Source organism: Chelon labrosus (assembly GCF_963514085.1).
Source record: "Chelon labrosus genome assembly, chromosome: 7".
Lineage (NCBI taxonomy): Eukaryota > Metazoa > Chordata > Actinopteri > Mugiliformes > Mugilidae > Chelon > Chelon labrosus.
The window spans coordinates 14,852,280-14,873,257 of record NC_140343.1 but is presented as its reverse complement, the minus strand read 5'-3'; the positions used below and the strand labels follow the sequence as shown (position 1 = coordinate 14,873,257).

Below are 20,978 nucleotides of genomic sequence, written 5' to 3'. Positions count from 1 at the left end.
CACTTCAGATACTTCCCACTGTCTGTCTGTCTATCATTTCATGTCCACATGTGTTTTACACACAGTTGCCGTCGTCATTGTTGCTGTCATGGAGCTTGGTGATGCCAGAGTGATCCAAGAAGATTCGTGGCTAGTGAAAGTGATGTATGCTTTCTCAGCATGGATTTTCCTGTTTGTTATTTTGGTTTTCGCATTCAGGACTTGCAAAAAAGCAATACGACGCAAAATAGGTGAAGGACATGAGCCATATTACTCTCTAAATATAAAAAAATGTTCATGAACTACAGTGAGGATTCTCATACCTAATAAAGTGATTTCTGTTGCAGAGAGGTCACAAAAGATGGAGCAGAACTACAAAAAGGTGAGAGCCTGTCCACATCATGACACAACATAATTTGTGAACATTTTGTATGGCCTTGACAACTCTGTGGGCCACAACAAACCTTGCATACAGTGATAATGAAAGCTGATGTCTGTTTTTCACCTCGAGAAGAACGTCCATGAAGCCAATGTGACTGCCGTTGCTGTCTCAGTCATCATCGCTGGAACCATTTGTTTAGCTGCAGCTGTCATGGCTGGCTTGTTTGTGTGTCAGAAAAATTAGGTTTGTGCATGAAGGCCCACGAAGATATGCTATGCTCTACATCTTACTTACCCCAGGTGTGTAGCTACTCTGCTTTCTGTGATACAAACGGAGGTCCTCTTGGACACAATCCATGAGCGAGACCTCACACCATCTTTCAAGAAGGGCATGGCTGACTGGAAAGCTTTTGTTGGCAAATAAAGCCGTTTCCATTGGTATTCGTAATTTAGCAAATGTAGCCCAGTGTTAAGGTAGCAATAATAAGAATTTTGTTAATGTATTGAGAGACACATTGGTCTAGTGATGGAGAAACCGAAGCTTTCTGAACCACTGAATCAATCGGAAGCAATTGTGTTGAAATGGTTCAGGTGTTTCGAAGCATTTGATACAATTAAATGTGGCGACATCTGCTGGATAATATTAGACATAGCATTCGCATGAAACGAAGGGTCGTGAAACAGAAAGTTGTGTTTGCTTAACAATAAAGGATCTACAGTATGTGCATCTCGAAATGCTTAATTTTTTTTCTTTAATATAAAATAATATACTTGTATGAGTTTGACATCATATAATACTGTATGTTTTAAATATATGATTTTATAAGATTGATAGAAATACAAAAATATATTTGCAAAATAACTGAAATGCTTATGCATCTAGGGATGGCGATGACAGTTAGGGGATTTGGGTGGTTCAGAGATTTTTGTTTAAAAACAAGATCATTTCAGCTGAGTTCGGCTTCACTATGTTCCTCTTCTATGTATGTATACAGGTATGCAAATCAGTGTATGGTGTGTGAATGCCTATGTGCCAATGTGAGTATGCAAGTTAATCTAATGTTATACTAATCTTTCTATTTTTAGAACTTAATATAAGCTAAATGCACTTGAATTGTGATGAATTGTGTCTTATGATACAAAAGCATTTCTGAATATGTTTAAAAAAAATGCATAATATGAGTATTTACAGCTAACTTCAAGACATATTTTATCCTAAAATGCCAAAATAATCCCTTCCTAATCCTATTTCAAGTTGGTGATGGTCTGAAATCTAGGACAATGTCACTATTTTAGAACTTGAAATGAGTTAAATACACTAAAAAAGAGCTCAAAATAAGTTTTCCTGGCTAATTTCGAGATCACTCTTATCTCAAAAGTCCTAAATGTCACATCTTATTTCAAAAAATCTTGACAAACCGATTTTCACTAGTTCCAAAGGCAGATTTTTTTTTGCTTATTTCAAGCAAAAACGTCTTCTATTTGTTGTTTTTTAACTTATTTTTGGAGGGGCATTTTTTCCAGTGTATGTGTGTTTTTCACCATTGTTGTCACCAGTGTGACATATTTTGACAATCAGCATTGGAGCTACCATGCCCTCACTGCTCTACAGCACTGTCATCCAAATCCACCAGAAAGAAAAGTCCTCTGTGGGCTGTGAATACAGTCATACAGTGTGGAAAACAGTAGCCATGTCGCAACAGAATATTTTCTTCCTGGTTGCTTTTGTGGTCATGACTTTCTGCTACATCCGTATACTGATGAGAATCACCAAAACAAGATCCCACACAAAGAACAGAGTGGTCAAGTCTTCTGTATCGTGGCTGTGTTCTTCATCGGCTGGGTGCCATAAAATGTGGCCATTTTTTTTTGAGTATTTTGGCTGACAGTTTGGTTCCACCATTTGAGACATGTGAAGCAAGTACCAAGCTTGACTATGTACTCTATGTGTGCCGTCTCATTGCTTTCTCCCACTGCTGCTAGAACCCTGTCTTTTATGCATTTGTTGGAGTGAAGTTTAAGAGCCATTTAAAGTTACTGCTGCATCAAGTGTTCAAACGGCAAAGCTGAATTGAGGAACAGCCGGTCAGAATGCAAAATCGATTACATTTTGTATTTCCTTTATATGTCATGCTTTTTGTACAATACATAGAAATGAAGTAACTCAACACACGTTTTTTTTTTTTTTATTATTTCTTTATGAGCCCATTCATGAGATCCTACTTTTATTAACATCTGTTCAAACATTCAGGTTTTACCATAAACCTGGACACACCCTTTGCCCAGAAACTTCCCTCTACGATCATAGTGACTTTTATTTACCTCACAGCAGGAAGGTTCCAGGTTTGATTCCAGGCTGACAGGGGACTTTCTATGTTTGCATATTCTCCCTGTGTCTACGTGGGTTCTTTCCTGGTATCCCCCGCGACCCTTGTCCTGACAAGTGCCTACAGAAGATGAATGAATGTCTAGAACAGATCACAATGATAGAGTCAACAATTATAAACTGGAACAATATTTAGATTTGACAACAAAACCACGTGCAAAACATGCTACAATCTTAAATATAAAGTTAATATTTTAAATTAAATCCCAAGGGAAGAAGTAAAAGTAATTATTCTCTGTGTGATTATGGATTATTGTTGTCACATTTGATTTGAGGTCTTTAAGTCTGTCTTCTGTAAAAATTTACAGAAATTTATTTGTTTATTGGAGGGTAATTTGACTGAGTTACTGAGTTACTTTTTCCTGGCAGTGTCACATTATGACCATTGACAGGAGAAGTAAAGACAACAACCATCTTGTGAAACTGCAATGTTCTGCTGGGAAACTTTTGGACCTGGCATTCATGTGGATGCTACTTAGACATGTAGCACCCACCTAGACCAGACCAGACACCCCCACCCCATAGCAATGACACTCCTTGATGAGCAGCAGCCATCCCCAGCAGGATGCAGCCTGACACAGACACACACACAAAAACAGTTAAGGAACAACTCAAAAAACGTGAAGAACAGAACAAGATGTTGACCTGGCTTCCAAATTCACTAGATCCCAAACTAATCAAGTGTCTGTGGGATGATCTACAGAGGCCCCTGTCCTCAACCCATAGGACCCAAAGGCCCCCACTAACAATATCCTATTACCAGACACCACAGGACACCCTCAGAAGGCCCATGTCCATTCTCTGATGAGTATGGCACAACTACACGATATTAGGAAGGTGGTCATAATGTTATGCCTGTTCACTTTGTGTCCTGATGACCTCTGAACTGATTGTAGTACAATGTCACATTGTATAAAGTGCCAACCCCCAAGGTCAGTTGTAGTCCTTAAATGTATATTGGGCTGTAAAAAATAAAATAAATAAATAAAACCATAAAGCCTCATGAATCAGTAATCAGTATCTGCTTTGTGAACCAGATTTAATGACATGGAGATATGAGGAAAAGGCTCACACAAGCACCCTTTACAGACAGTCAAAGACTGCATTTTCTTTGTCATAAGTTGTTCTCTTTAGAAAGACTGAAGCAAATAAGGAATCAACACACTTTTGGTAACCCAAACCCAGTGAAAATAATAAAAGGTCCGTCTCATTGAAGGTAAAGGGAAACTGTATTTTGTTGATCACTGCAGCTGTGCATGTGGGTGGGGTCAGCCAGCCCTCTCCAGCAGTCCTTCCTCCTATTTTGTAGGACTGCTCTCTGGCACACACCTTTCTTCTAAGACGTTCATGAGGTCTCTTCTAGTTTCCTAAAGCGAGCAACTTTTTTTAATGGTCTCAGTTGTGGCACTTTCACCATACAAGGTAAGAGAAATAAATTCTGGCTTTTCATTTGTTACTCTTTGTCAGTCTAGGTTTACTTTGCCAAGTAGGTTTTAAATCAGTCTCTAAAGTTTGAATTTGAAAAACAAATGGAGAATGTACATTTTATGTAACATTTATTTAACAACGTCTTTATTTGGGACCTAAATTATTCATTCATTCATCTTCTGTAACTGCTTGTCCTGTGAAGGGTCGCGGTGGGGCTGGAGCCTATCCCAGCTGTCATCGGGCGAGAGGCGGGGTACATGAATGTGTATCCATTCCTTTGTTCACATACGTTCTGCTGGTTATGTTTGTGTGTTTGTATCTATAGGCAAGTGGTACTTCAAGGCATCATCTGGCTATCAGCATGACGCTTGTTTCACAGATGTGGATGTGCATCTTGGTTGGCCTGAACATCATCACAAATGTGTGTGGGTATTCAGATGGCTTAGTCTCATCCTCGTGTGAATCCATGTTGCCACATCATGAGAATAGAGCGGGGACTCCTTATACTGCTCAGACCACTGAATGCCCATTTATAGTTGAATACATACCAGACAGTGATGTCACTGGTACAGGTACGGTTTTTGTTTTTGTTACACAAAAACAGTCATTGCAGTTGTCATCAACAGTATATATTTTCATTGTTGCCAATCTTCAAATAATTTTCCAGTTCACCTCCAGACAAAGGACGGCACACAGTTTCGAGGATTTATGTTGGAGGCTCGACAGACAAGTGCGGGGGACAATGGGCATCCAGTTGGAACATTTACTATACTTGAGGCGGATAAATCTCGACTCCTGACATGTGGTAATGTAAGTAATCATTAGATTACATGTAACTGGTCAAACTGTTTTTTTCAAGTAACACATTTAAATGAACTGAAGTATAAATAAAAAATGTAATGTATTGGCTATTGCTTGGTTTTTGTCGGTCTTCTCAGAGTATGGCTGTAAGTCAAATAAACAGTCAACCAAAGGATCAAGTCAGTGTTTACTGGACTGCCCCCCCGGGAGCAGAGTCATCAACAGACGTCATCTTCAGGTTAGCGTTAAAATATCTTCACACTTCAGCTTATCTCCAAAAGACAAGAGCAAAAAGGGCCGGACTATAAAATATTACAATGCTGAGGATTTTCATCAACATGGGTTCCTGTCTAATGTGTTTCAGAGCCACATTTGTTCAGAGTTATTCAGTATTCTGGGAATGTGTGGAAAAGCCAAGTCCACCAACAACTACTACAAAGAGGAATCGGTCTGAAACCTCAATTTTTACATATCTTAGGGTAAGGAGGGACACAAAGGTGGATTTGATTTTCTGAAATTGTGAAGAACATGATCCATAAATAAATTGACTTTGGCAGTTTTATTCACACACCTGCTCATTGTTCTTCCACAACGTCTTCAGCAAATAGCTACTGTGATGGTGTGTGTGGACTGTGTTTTGACCGTAGTGAAACTGGTCTGCAGCAATGTGAGTATGACCTCATGTCGTCCCCTAAATGCTGTGCAGTTCTACTCACAAAATGCTATGAGAATATTAACTACTCTCTAATTGTATCTCTCCTTAGAAAGAGACTTACTTAGTCATATTCTCCTGTGGCAGCGGCTGTTGTTCTTGTCTATCTGCGGTAAGAAATCAGTTGTTATCCATTTGTTGCCGTAGTAACAGTTTCTAGATCTCCTTGTCCTGCATGCCTGCATTGTTTCCTGTGAATTCCTTGTGTGCAGTACTTTGAACAATAAAAAACTACAGTGTAATAACAGAATTTAAATATACACACTGAAAAAAATAAATAAAAAATAAAATGGGTTTGACTTCATGAAATTCCAAAGCATTTTTAATAATAGATTTTATGTGGCTGCGGTTAAGAGTAGTTATTGGCATTTTCTGATTGTTTGTGTTTCGTATTTTTAATTTATTATTTTTTTTGTAAAACATTTAATGTAATTTTATTTATATTTGATACAACCTCACTTAGGAGATCTTAAATCAGCTTAGATTTCTAAATGCCATGTTTAATGAGATGGGATTAAGTGTGTTTTATTTCTTTTATAGGTGGCATGGATACTGATTATTCTTAATGTTGCAACTGAAATATCGTCTGCAACAATGTTTTGGTTGATGCCACTCAGTGGAGTAGTAAGTAATGATGTATACTTGACTCTACATACACATTTCTTTCTTCAATTTTTTCAATTGTTTAAAGGTTAATGTGTGTTTGTGTGTCTGTTTGTGTCTGTTTAGGTCCCTATTCTTGTGACGGTGGTGTTGATGATTAATGTGATAGGGCTGATTATCCCGTGTTTGCCGTGCGGACCCAACCATGAACTGTAAGTGCAAATCCACTACCTGTACCTAAACACTTTGTTTGACCTTTATTTCAACACTGTCTGTTCCTCTTTTGCTCTATTCAAGAAAGGTGACTAGTGTCCAAGTTTTTACTGCGATCCAAGCCATTCTCTCAGGTAAGGAAAGGCCTCTGATTCCATACCTCAGTGCAGTAAGTTCTCACTGTCTTTATTGTTGAACGTATTAAAGCAGGATTTTTACCTTTCTGTGAAATTTTTTTATGGCCTTTCTTTCAGAGAGTTAGAGGAATATTGATGTCAGTCTATCACCTGTTTGTGAAATAAATGGCTACAGCCAGCATCCTACTAGTACCTCTGAAGCTCACTAATTAACACACTAAGTATGCAGTTTAAAAACTGAAACAAAGGCAACAAGTCGCTTCAATTTCAGCATCTTCAATTGTAAATGACCGGTGGGGAGCTGAATTTTTCATTTTCAGTTTTTGGGGACTGAGTGGCATATGTCTTAAAGAAGCCCAAGAAGTCCATTTGTCTTTCTTTCCCCCTTGTTGTTTTGGATAAACCAGGACCTGAATGATTGAATTTCTTCACATCTGTACATAGTTCTACCTACACAGTGGCAACTACCAAGGCCAAAGAAAAAATACTTACAGATTGCATTCTTGAGAATGTGTCTCAGGGGCTTTACTGAAATCTGACACAAAAGTTTGTTTGTACTGAATGGATTTTGTTGGTCAAAAGTCAAAGGTCACCGTCACCTTATGAAACCTGGTTTAGTCCACAAGGTCAGCTTCACTGTGGCAGCGCAATGTTCTGGACAGATATGGATGTGAGCTGAGGTTTTAAGTTGCAAGGAAAGGAAATATTCAAGAAATGTGCAGTAGATATACAGTACATTTTTCTAAAATGTCAATCTATTGCTTAAAAACAACATAGAATATTCACACTTCAGATACTTCCCACTGTATTTCATTTCCACATGTGTTTTACACACAGTTGCCGCAATCATTGTTGCTGTCAAGGAGCTTGATGACTACGAAATGATCCAGGAAGATTCGTGGCTGGTGAAAGTGACATATGCTTTCTCAGCATGGATTTTCCTGTTTGTTATTTTGGTTTTCGCATTCAGTGCTCGCCAAAAAGCAATACGACGCAAAATAGGTGAAGGACATGAGCTATATTACTCTCTAAATATAATAAAAATGTTCATGAACTGCAGCAAGGATTTTCATCCCTAATAAAGTGATTTCTGTTGCAGAGAGGTCACAAGAGATGGAGCAGAACTGCAAAAAGGTGAGAGCCCGTCCACATCATGACACAACATAATTTGTGAACATTTTGTATGGCCTTGACAACTCTGTGGGCCACAACAAACCTTGCATACAGTGATAATGAAAGCTGATGTCTGTTTTTCACCTCGAGAAGAACGACCATGAAGCCAAAGTGACTGCCGTTGCTGCCTCAGTCATCATCGCTGGAACCATTTGTTTAGCTGCAGCTGTCACGGCTGGCTTATTTGTGTGTCAGAAAAATTAGGTTTGTGCATGAAGGCCCACGAAGATATGCCATGTGTGTTTTTCACCATTGTTGTCATCATCAGTTTAACATATTTAGATAATCAGCACTGGAGCTGCCATGGCCTCACTGCTCTACAGCACTGTCTGCTACTTTCTGCTACATCCATATACTGATGAGAATCACCAAAACAAGATCCCACACAAAGAACAGAGCGGTCAAGTTAGTCTTCAGTATCGTGGCTGTGTTCTTCATCGGCTGGGTGCCATACAATGTGGTCATTTTTTTGAGCATTTTGGCTGACAATTTGGTTCGACCATTTGAGACATGGGAAGCAAGTACCAAGCTTGACTATGTACTCTACGTGTGCCGTCTCGTTGCTTTCTCCCACTGCTGCTAGAACCCTGTCTTTTATGCATTTGTTGGAGTGAAGTTTAGGAGCCATTTAAAGTTACTACTGCATCAAGTGTTCAAACGGCAAAGTTGAATTGAGGAACAGCCGGTCAGAATGCAAAATCAATTACATTTTTATTTCCTTTTTATGTCATGCCTTTTGTACAATACATCCAAATGAAGTAACTCACCACACGTTTTTTTTTTTGTTGTTTGTTTTATTTCTTTATGAGCCCATTCATGGGATCCTACTTTTATTAACAACTGTTCAAACATTCAGGTTTTACCGTAAACCTGGACACACCCTTTGCACAGAAACTTCCCTCTACGATCATAGTGACTTTTATTTACCTCACAGCAGGAAGGTTCCAGGTTTGATTCCATTCCAACATGCTACAATCTTAAATATAAAGTTAATATTTTATATTTAATCCCAAGGGTAGAAGTAAAAGTAATTATTCTCTGTGTGATTATGGATTATGGATTATTGTTGTTGTCACTTTTGATTTGAGGTATGGAGCTGTTTTTGAACTGTGGTTCAAAGTCTGTCTTCTGTACAAATTTACAGAAATTTATTTCTTTGTTGGAAAGTAATTTGACCGAGTTACTGAGTTACTTTTTCCTGGCATAGTGACATTACGACCACTGACAGGAGAAGTAAAGACATTCACCATCTTGTGACCATGCGATGTTCTGCTGGGAAACTTTTGGACCTGGCATTCATGTGGATGTTACTTAGAGATGTACCACCCACCTAGACCAGACCAGGCACCCCCACCCCATAGCAATGACACTCCTTGATGTGCAGCAGCCATCCCCAACAGGATGCAGCCTGACACAGACAAACACAAAAACAGTTTAGGAACAACTCAAAAAACATGAAGAACAGAACAAGGTGTTGACCTGGCCTCCAAATTCACTAAATCCCAAACTGATCAAGTGTCTGTGGGATGATCCACAGAGGCCCCTCCTCTCAAGCCATAGGACCCAAAGGCCCCCACTAACAACATTCTGTTCCCAGACACCACAGGACACCCTCAGAAGGCCCATGTCCATTCTCTGATGAGTCACAACTGTTTTGGAGGCACAACTACACAGTATTAGGAATGTGGTCATAATGTTATGCCTGATCCGTGTATATCACTTTGTGTCCTGATGACCTCTGAACTGATTGTAGTACAATGCCACATTATATAATGTGCCAACTCCCAAGGTCAGTTGTAGTCCTTAAATGTGTACTGGGGTGTTTGAACAACTTAAAACCATAAAGCGTCTCATTAATCAGTAATCAGGATCTGCTTCATGAACTGGATTTAATGACACGGAGATATGAGGAAAAGGCTCACACAAGCACCCTTTACAGACAGTCAAAGACTGCATTTCCTTTGTCAAAAAAGTTGTTGTCTTTAGAAAGACTGAAGCAAATAAGGAATCAACACACTTATCTACACCCTCACTTTCCTGCAACAAAGCAGCACCTGCCCCAACATTACTTGCATCCACTTCCAGTTTAAACAGTTTGTCCAAGCAGGGCCTTGTAACCTGATTTGGTTTATCAGTCAGTTGGCATGTGTGACATGCCTTGATATAACTTGAAATGTTGTGCTTTAACCAAGGCCAAAAGAAATAATGCAAGACACCGTCATACGTTTTCTTTATCCCCAAATGTCTGCAACTATCATGCGCTGTCTTCAACACTGCAAAACAGAAGGTACTTGGTACCACCACCTGAAAAATTGCTTCCCCCACAAAGTTGTCATTGCAGGGCACCCACTTACATACAAGCAGGTCCTTCTGAACAAAGTATCCATGAGCAACCTCCCTGATCTTGTCCAAAGGCAAAACTTCATTCCACAAACCAGACAGGGACAAATCGGTCTTCTGGCTTTCCACCCACTCTTCCCTGTTAACAGATGGAGGTAGATCAGGCAACACAACCGTATGATCAGCAAGCATCATACCAGGACCTTTTTCCCAATGCAACAGGGTCAGAATCAGACATAATGTGGCTCTGTACCCTGGTCACGGCACAGGCTGGAAGAACTTCAGGTACTCCTTGCTCACTCTCACATCTCTCGAGCAGCTTGGAAACAACCACAGGTGACGATGTTCCAGAGGCCCACACGGCACTACCAGCCAGGTCGTTACCCAAAATCATTTCCACATCAAGTGGTAATGCAGGTTGCACCCGGACAGGAACAGTACCCCGTACCAGCTCACAATCTAATACAATATTGTGGTGTGGCACAGGAATCCAACCAAGCTCCATACTGTGCATTAACACAAAATCTCCAGTTTCCGTTTTGGGCGAAAAAGGCAGTATTGACTCCACAATAAATTAATGTTTAGCACCTGTGTCACGCAAAAACCTAATCGGGACACGTTTGTCACTATCAACCAAGGACACAAAAGCATCCGCAATAAATGGCTCAAAACCAGAAACACTTTGTTCCACACATGCTGGTCTTTTTTCAGAAACCGTAGAGCATAGCAAAACTGGAGCATTCAGTGACACTTGATGCTTCATCTCAGCTAACTCAGCTGCTTTCAGAGCGGTGGAGGGCTTCTGCTCACGCACATAAGTTGCAACACGTTGAGGGATAGAGTTTTTAAACTGCTGTAACACAATCAGCTCACAAAGACCATCAAAATCATCAACTCCTGCTGCTATGCACCAACAGTGAAAATGGGAAGACAAATCCCGCAAAAACTCCACATTTGTTTGTTTATCGCCTTTCACCCAAGTCCTAAATTTCTGCCGATAAGCTTCAGGGACTAGCTCATAAGCTTTCAACACAACTGCCTTTACCATATCATAATTTAAATCTTCAGCACATATAGCTGAATAGGCCTCCTGAGCTTTTCCAGTGAGGACACACTGAAGAATGAGCACTCTGTCTTCATCTGGCCACCTTCTTACATTGGCAACCCTTTCAAAGAGAGTAAAAAAGGAATACGGGTCTTGCTCAATGAACTTTGGGACCAACTGCAGATTAGCCACAACATCTACTCTTCCTCATGCAGAAGCCAACTCCTCCATCCCAGACCCCCCAGGAGAAAGCTTACCCTCTCTTATCAGTTGCAACCTTGACTGTTCCAGGTCCAATTTCATTCTTTCAGTGCTCTGCCTCATTCTTTCCAATTCAAGTTGTTTCTCACCATTTAATTTCTCTTGTTCAAACTGCATTGCCAATAGTTCCTTCTGCAGCTCAAACGTTAGGCCAGCTGTCTGTACAACCATTGGTGCTGCTGATACAGGCATAGGAGCCACTCCCAGCTCTTTCTCCTTTAACACCCCTTTGCAACCTTAATGCCATAATGGTTTGCTATTTGGATCAGCTCATCCTTTTTACAGCTATTCACAAATGCCACCGTAGGCACATCAAAAAAACCCTAACAAAGAACCCATAATTACAAATCCACCAATACAGACAGTAATGCTCCCTGCCAGACACACACTTAGGTCAACAAAGAACTGCAGAGATTTTCCTCCTATCTGCCTAACCAAACTTACTAAGGACTCACCCCTTAGTCTTCATGTGGTTCTGCGATGGGTAGATTAAGCACAAACCCAGTGGGCCTGTAAAGTAACCTGTGAACAGGTAACCCTACAAGAAAAACCCACGGAAATGCCCCAGAGATGGATGTCTAAAGACAAACACTTGCCGCTCCCCACAACACTACAAAGAAAATAAATAAAAAAATGACACAACTCAAAGAAGAAGTGTCCTGCAGCCTAACGGAGAAATCTCTGCGCTCACCGTGTCAAGACAGTAACAGTTACCCTCTGAATAGGAGATCACAATCAGGTCAAACTATTTCAGTAGACGACACATGGTGTATCTCCCCAAAAAAACAGATCACCAACACCAACAAGCCAAATTCCTTAACCTGACAATAAAAACCAGGACTGACAAACTAATAAACCAACCAGAGAAAGCAACTTGTGGCAACTGCCACCACAGGCACAAACATTTTAACTTAAAATGTTATGCTCGAAGCAGACGCTCGAAACAGTGTCGAGCATTCAAAGCAGAAGTATCGCGACAAGATGTTTCGATGCCTCGCTTCATCAGTTGAAAAATCACGTGACTCCCCAAATGAAGCTTCATTACGCCACACGCGTATCGGCCGTCATCAGCGACGTGTCACGGGATTGTCAAACTCACAATGCTTATAAATGGACACAGTCCCTCAGGTGGTTGTGGGTTTTTGAGAGGAGGAGAGTTTTGCATACGTTACGTAATTTCATTGATTTAGAATGAGGGAGAGTGAAGTTTAAGGTAAGATTAGTATAACATTAGATTAACTTGCATTAGATTAATTTGGCACATAGGCATTCACACACCATACATTGATTTACATACCTGTATACATACATAGAAGAGGAACATACTAAAGCCTAACTCAGCTGAAATTATCTTGTTTTTAAATAAAAATCTCTGAACCACCCAAATCCCCTAACCAGTTTCACAAGCATTTTGTACAACTACTGTCATCACCATCCCTAGATGCAGAAGCGTTTCACTTATTTGGTAAATATATTTTTGTATTTCTATCAATCTCATAAAAGCATATATTTAAAACATACAGTATTATATGATGTCAAACTCATACAAGTATATTATTTTATATAAAAGAAAAAAATCAAGCATTTCGAGATGCACATACTGTAGATCCTTTATTGTTAAGCAAACACAACTTTCTGTTTCACGACCCTTCGTTTCATGCGAATGCTATGTATAATATTATCCAGCAGATGTCGCCACATTTAATTGTATCAAATGCTTCGAAACACCTGAACCATTTCAACACAGTTGCTTCCGATTGATTCAGTGGTTCAGAAAGCTTCGGTTTCTCCGTCACAGAGTCAACATGTGAGATGTGAAAGTCAGTAAGTCAGTGGTGTCAGATGGGCATGAGTGAGGGATATGTGTGCACATGTTGTAAATTGTAAAAGGCATACAAACAAAAGGAACAGAACCAAAGAGTCACGTGATGTGCCTGAGAAGAAGAGCAGAGAGAGACTGATTAGACAGGTACGCCTTTTTGTAACCTGGGCACACTTGGCACCACAGGTGCTCCCGATTACATAATCAGCTGCCTGCAGGAGAGACAAACAGTGGTTACTCTCACAGATGACACCAGGGGTCATCACAGACCACTGAATGCCCATTTATAGTTGATTACATACCAGTCAGTGATCCCGGGGATAAAAAAACAGTCATTGCAGTTGTCATCAACAGTATATATTTTCATTGTTACCAATCTTCAAATAATTTTCCAGTTTTCCTCAAGACAAAGCACTACACACAATTTTTGACATGGGCCAGTTGATCAAAAAATTTAATCTGGCTCAAAATTATCCGGATTTGGAAATCCCATTCTTTGCTATCCAGGATCAGGTAATCTGTCTTACTTTTATACTGGTTTTTCAAAGCAACATTGGATTGGATCACAGTTTTCAAGATCACCAAATACGGATTAGCAGTGCTCTAAATGGGACAACATAATGTGGTCTACCAGCTATGTAAAGAACAAAGGTAGAAGAGCCAACATGGGGTCACTTTAAGTGTTTCTTATGTTGAGACAAAACACAAAACTAAAATAAACATCCACTTCTATTTTTTATTTTTATTTTTTTATGAGCCCTCATCTGAACCACAACAAATAAAAAACAAATATACATTAACAAATACACAACATCACTACCAGGCGCAATGTCCCTCTCTGTGATGATGTTTATGATGCACCTGAGCCTGTTGAAGAACCAGACCAACCTCTGGCGTTCTGTCACAATGAGGGACTGACTGGACGTGTAGTAATCAGAATCAGAATCTGAATCTGAATCAACTTTAATGGCCAAGTATGTGTGCACATACAGGGAATTTGACTCCGGTAACGTTGCTCTCTTGTGCAGAAACACACAAGGGATGCAATTGTTAGAAATTATTTTTGACAGGTTCATCTCTGATGATTGTTTCTTTGAAATTAATATACAGTGATGAATGACAGAAAAATTAAATATATTATTTTTGTTTGTTATTGAAATCTGTTTGGAGGATTATTTCATGGGGACAAGACCATTTTTATTTTATTTTATTTTTACTTTACTATACGGAAAGGCTTCATTGGTAGCCTATGTCTACTTTATTTACTTTATCACTGTAACAGTTCAAGAAGTCAAGTGCAAAATATAAATAAAGGTATACACTAAATGATACAAATGTATTATTTGACCAATTTTTGGGATCAGGATAATCCTGTTTTTTTGGATCAAAGTTATCCAGATCCTACTGAAAAGTTTTGAACAACACAAACTAAAGGTTTGCTCCAGATTAAAACTAGGATTTGATTCCGTAAACTAATCCAATTTCAGAATCCTTCTTTCCCTTTTGAACAACCCATTTTCAAGATTTGATCCAATCTGATAACCAAAATCCAATCAGATTACCTTTGAACAACTGGCCCATGGAGATATGAGGAAAAGGCTCACACAAGCACCCTTTACAGACAGTCAAAGACTGTATTTCCTTTGTCATAAAAGTTTTTGTCTTTAGAAAGACTGAAGCAAATAAGGAATCAACACACTTTTGGTAACCCACACCCAGTGAAAATAATAAAAGGTCCGTCTCATTGAAGGTAAAGGGAAACTGTATTTTGTTGATCACTGCAACTGTGCATGTGGGCGGGGTCAGCCAGCCCTCTCCAGCAGTCCTTCCTCGTATTTTGTAGGACTGCTCTCTGGCACACACATTTCTTCTAAGACGTTCATGAGGTCTCTTCTAGTTTCCTAAAGCGAGCAACTTTTTTTAATGGTCTCAGTTGTGGCACTTTCACCACGCAGTTTTTTTTAAGGTAAGAGAAATAAATTCTGTCTGTTCATTTGTTACTCTTTGTCAGTCTAGGTTTACTTTGCCAAGGAGGTTTTAAATCAGTCTCTAAAGTTTTAATTTGAAAAACAAATTGAGAATGTACATTTTATGTAACATTTATTTAACAACGTCTTTATTTGGGGCCTAAATTATTCATTCATTCATCTTCTGTAACTGCTTGTCCTGTGAAGGATCACAGTTGGGCTGGAGCCTATCCCAGCTTTCATAGGGTGAGAGGCGGGGTACACCCTGAACGGGTCGCCAGTCTATCGCAGGGCTCCTCAATTATTCTTATGTTGTAAAATGAATGTGTATCCATTCCTTTGTTCACATACATTCTGCTGGTTATGTATGTGTGTTTGTATCTATATATAGACAAGTGGTACTTGAAGGCATCATCTGGCTATCAGCATGACGCTTGTTTCACAGATGTGGATGTGCATCTTGGTTGGCCTGAACATCATCACAAACGTGTATGGGTATTCAGATGGCATATTCCCATCTGCGTGCGAATCCATGTTGCCACGTCATGAGAATAGAGCGGGGACTCTTTATACTCGTCAGACCACTGAATGCCCATTTAACATATCAGTCAATGATAGCAGTGTTCCTGTTACAGGTACAGATTTTTTTTTTTGTTACACAGAAACAGTCACTGCAACTGTCATCAACAGTATATATTTTCATTGTTACCAATTTTCAAATAATTTTCCAGTTCACCTCAGGACAAAGGACGGAACACAATTTCGAGGATTTATGTTGGAGGCTCGAAATACAAGTGCGGGGGACAGTGGGCATCCAGTTGGAACATTTACCATACTTGAGGCTGATAGATCTCGACTCCTGACATGCGGAGATGTAAGTAATCATTAGATTACATGTAACTGGTCAAACTGTTTTTCCAACGTCAATTTCAAGTAACACATTTAAATGAACTGATGTGTAAATAAAAAATGTAATGTACTGGCTATTGCTTGGTTTTTGTCGGTCTTCTCAGAGTACGGCTGTAACTCAAAAAAACAATCAACGAAAGAGTGAAGTCAAAGTTAACTGGACTGCCCCGGGAGCAGAGTTTCCAAAAGACATCATCTTCAGGTTAGCTTTAAAATATCTTCACACTTCAGCTTATCTCCAAAAGACAAGAGCAAAAAGTACAGGACTATAAAATATTACAATACTGAGGATTTTCATTAACATGGGTTCCTGTCTAATGTGTTTCAGAGCCACATTTGTTCAGAGTTATTCAGCATTCTGGGAATGTGTGGGAAAGCCAACTCCACCAACAACTACTACAATGCCAAGTCCAACAACAAGTACTACAGAGGCAAGCAGTACAACAACTACTACAAAGCCAAGTACGACAACAACTCCTACAATGACCAGTTTGTCTGTTCCTACACTCACTACAAAAGCTCAGGTAAGGAGGGACACAAAGGTGGATTTGATTTTTTGAAACTGTGCAGAATATGATCCATAAATAAATTGACTTTGGCAGTTTTATTCACACACCTGCTCATTGTTCTTCTACAGCATCTTCCGCAAATAGGTACTGCGCTGATGTGTGTGGACTGTGTTTTGAATGTAGTGAAACTGGTCTGCAGCGCTGTGAGTATGACCTCATGTCGTCCACTAAATGCTTTGCAGTTCTACTCACAAAATGCTATGAGAATATTAACTACTCTGTAATTGTATCTCTCCTTAGAAAGTGATTAACTTAGTCATAGTCTCCTCTGGCAGCGGCCGTTATTCTCATCATCTAACCGTGGTAAGAAATCAGTTGTTATCCATTTGTTACCGTAGTAACAGTTTCTAGTTCTCCTTGTCCTGCATGCCTGCATTGTTTCCTGTGAATTCCTTGTGTGCAGTACTTTGAACAATAAACTACAGTGTAATAGCAGAATTTAAACATACACATTGAAAAAAAAAATGGGTTTGACTTTATGAAATTCCAGAAAGATTTTATTTAGCTGCGGTTAAGAGTAGTTATTGGCATTTTCTGATTGTTTGTGTTTCATACTATTTTTTTGTAAAACATTTATGTAATTTTATTTAAATTTTATATAACCTCATCTAGGAGGTCTTAAATCAGCTTAGATTGCTAAATGCCATGTTTAATGAGATGGGATTAAATGTGTTTTATTTCTTTTATAGGTGTCAAGGATACTGATTATTCTCAGTCTTGCAGCTGAAATATTGTCTGCAGTAATTTTTTGGTTGGGGAAAATCTCCAAAGTAGTAAGTAATGATGTATACTTGACTCTACATACACATTTCTAAATTATTTAAAGGTTAATGTGTGTTTGTGTGTCTGTTTGTGCCTGTTTAGGCCACAATTCTTGTGACGTTGGTGTTGGGGATTAATGTGATAGAACTGATGATCCTGTGTTTGCTGTGCGGACCCAGCCATGAACTGTAAGTGCAAATCCACTCCCTGTACCGAAACACTTTGTTTGACCTTTATTTCAACATTGTCTGTTCCTCTTTTGCTCTATTCAAGGAAGGTGATTAGTGTCCTCACTGTCCATGTGTGTACTGCAATCCAAGCCATTCTCACAAGTAAGGAAATTCATCTGATTCCATACCTTAGTGCATTAAAAATCAAAGGTCTAAAATGTCAAACTATAAAACAACATAGAATATTGACAGCGTCCACTGCCACTTCAGATACTTCCCACTGTCTGTGTGTCTGTCATTTCATGTCCACATGTGTTTTACGCAGTTGCCGTCGTCATTGTTGCTGTCGTGGAGCTTGATGACTACGGACTGATCCAGGAAGATTCGTGGCTGGTGAAAGTGATGTATGCTTTCTCAGCGTGGATGTTCCTGTTTGTTATTTTGGTTTTCGCATTCAGCGCTCGCAAAAAAGCAATACGACGCAAAATAGGTGAAGGACATGAGCCATATTACTCTCTAAATATAATAAAAATGTCCATGAACTGCAGCAAGGATTCTCATATCTAATAAAGTGATTTCTGTTGCAGAGAGGTCACAAAAGAGGAAGCAGAAATGCAAAAAGGTGAGAGCCTGTCCACGTCATGACACAACATCATTTGTGTCATGATGTGGACATTTGTGAACATTTTGTATGGCCTTGACAACTCTGTGGGCCACAACAAACCTTGCATACAGTGATAATGAAAGCTGATGTCTGTTTTTCACCTCAAGAAGAACGTCCATGAAGCCAAAGTGACTGCCATTGCTGTCTCAATCATCGCTGGAACCATTTCTTTAGCTGCAGCTGTCATCGCTGGCTTATTTACGTGTCAGAGAAATTAAATTTGTGCACGAAGGCCCACGAAGATATGCTGTGTGTGTTTTTCACCATTGTTGTCACCATTAGTTTGACATATTTGGATAATCAGCATTGGAGCTGCCATGCCCTCACTGCTCTTCAGCACTGTCATCCAAATCCACCAGAAAGAAAAGACTTCTGTGGGCTGTGAATACAGTCATACAGTGTGGAAAACAGTAGCCATATCGCAACAGAATATTTTCTTCCTGGTTGCTTTTGTGGTCATGGCTTTCTGCTACATCCGTATACTGATGAGAATCACCAAAACAAGATCCCACACAAAGAACAGAGCGGTCAAGTTAGTCTTCTGTATCGTGGCTGTGTTCTTCATTGGCTGGGTGCCATACAATGTGGCCATTTTTTTGAGTATTTTGGCTGACAATTTGGTTTGACCATTTGAGACATGTGAAGCAAGTACCAAGCTTGACTATGTACTCTATGTGTGCCGTCTCGTTGCTTTCTCCCACTGCTGCATCAGGTGTTCAAACGGCAAAGTCGAATTGAGGAACAGCCGGTCAGAATGCAAAATCTGGTTTCACGAGGATCAATGTACTAGCTGCTCAGTCCAAAAACGTATCTGTCAACATGTTACTGTTTGTAGAAAGATGCACACAGTGTTCAAGTTGATATTCAATCCATTGCTCTTTAAACTGTATGTGTGCAGCTGTGCCAAACTTTTGTCATTTGCTTGGGACATATGACTTGAATTGTTAAATTATCTTACAGTAGCATTTTCTATAAAAACATTTTTTGATTAGTACCAGTGGGCGAGTAGATACTCTATCTGTTATAAAAAGGTTAAATTTAGTTTTAGATATGTCAGAATCATGCAGTGGGTTTGTCCACAACTCTTTTGTTGTAATCCTTGTCTATATGCTTTGAAGTTAACACAGTCAGTTTAAACGTGGTCTATTAGTGTAAAACTGAATTCCATGTCAAACACAATGAGCTTACATTGTTTATTTCCTTTTTATGGCATGCCTTTTGTAGGATGGTAACGACCAGGCTATGCCTTTTGTACAATAAATACAAATGAAGTAACTCATCACACATTTTTTTTTATTTCATTATGAGCCTATTCCTGAGATCCTACTTTTATTAACATCTATTCAAACATTCAGGTTTTAAACTTCCCTCTATGATCATAGTGACTTTTATTTACCTCACAGCAAGAAGGTTCTGGGTTCGATTCTAGGCTGACTGGGGACTTTCTATGTTTACATGTTCTCCCTGTGTCTACTGGATTCTTTCCTGGTATCCCCCCGCAACCCTTGTCCTGACACGCGCCTACAGGAGATGAATGAATGATCTAGAACAGATCACATTGATAGAGTCAACTAGAAAATTCCTGCAGAAATTTTGATTGTGCCAATGCTGCTGCAGTCCTGTTCAGATTGTGCATGGTGTTGTCTTTTGAAAGGCATGGCTTCTACTGAAAGTACCAGCAAACATTGGCGGTTGTACATTGAATTACTCTCCTGGCAAGACCACCTCCGAGCAGAACTTAAATAAGTATACTCTATATACATAAATGAGGCAAAAATATATACAATCTGATATATAAAACAAACAATAATATAAAATATTAAGAATAATATACAAATACAAAATAGAATAAATATTCTAAATATAGTACAACTCCTTCATCACACATCTGAGGTAGATGGCAGGTCTTGTCTAGCAGGGAAGGTGGGTGGCTCATCCTGACCAGTGGCAGAGGATGCTCCACAATAATTTAGAATTGCCCCTGAAATTGCAATTGAATTGCAGTTGAAACTGACATCAAAAGACCGTAGACTACAATATAACTCTTATACAGAACATCCATGAATTGCAAATTCAAATAAACATGCCCTCACATGCTAAATGTCTGTCATTAGATGCTATATTAATCTATCTTTCTGCCTCGAATTCTATGCTTGGCACACTTTAGTTATGACTGGTTAAACTATGTTTTGTCATGAAATAGAGTTGTAGCAAATGACAAATGTTCATCTTTGAAACTACCTACAGATATGAAAATTCCACTGGCTAATTACAGGACCCAACTTGATGGAAATAAATAATAAGTGAACTTGTAACAGTTTTGTTGCAAAGCACAGTTTTATGGTGAAATTAGATCTGGTGTTTGTTAAGACGAATTACGGGTGTATAAGCATTGCAAGCATCATAGCAAAAAGTCTAACAAACGTATTCATTCATGACATGGATACTGTAATCGTACAGAGAGAACATAGCTTACCTTTATCTTTTGCTCGTTTCTCCTCTTTTTTTTTTTTCCTAAACTGGGCACCTGATGGCTTTGACCTTTTTCTGTCCATCTCCCCCACTGCTGTCACTCACGACCAGAAGTCAAGACTAAACCAATTCACAAAAACGTGCGGGAATTATAGGACTGTACTTATAATATTATGAATGAAAT

The 20,978-nt window shown here is 39.3% G+C and overlaps 1 pseudogene across 1 annotated transcript; it reads left to right on the top strand.

The window, feature by feature from the left end:
* Window positions 1-1,950: 1,950 nt before the first annotated feature.
* Window positions 1,951-8,483, top strand: LOC311491145 (C-C chemokine receptor type 1-like; annotated as a pseudogene). The gene is made up of 3 exons: window positions 1,951-2,215; window positions 6,588-6,637; window positions 8,104-8,483. The product of its transcript is annotated as a C-C chemokine receptor type 1-like (transcript).
* The last annotated feature ends 12,495 nt before the right edge of the window (window positions 8,484-20,978 follow it).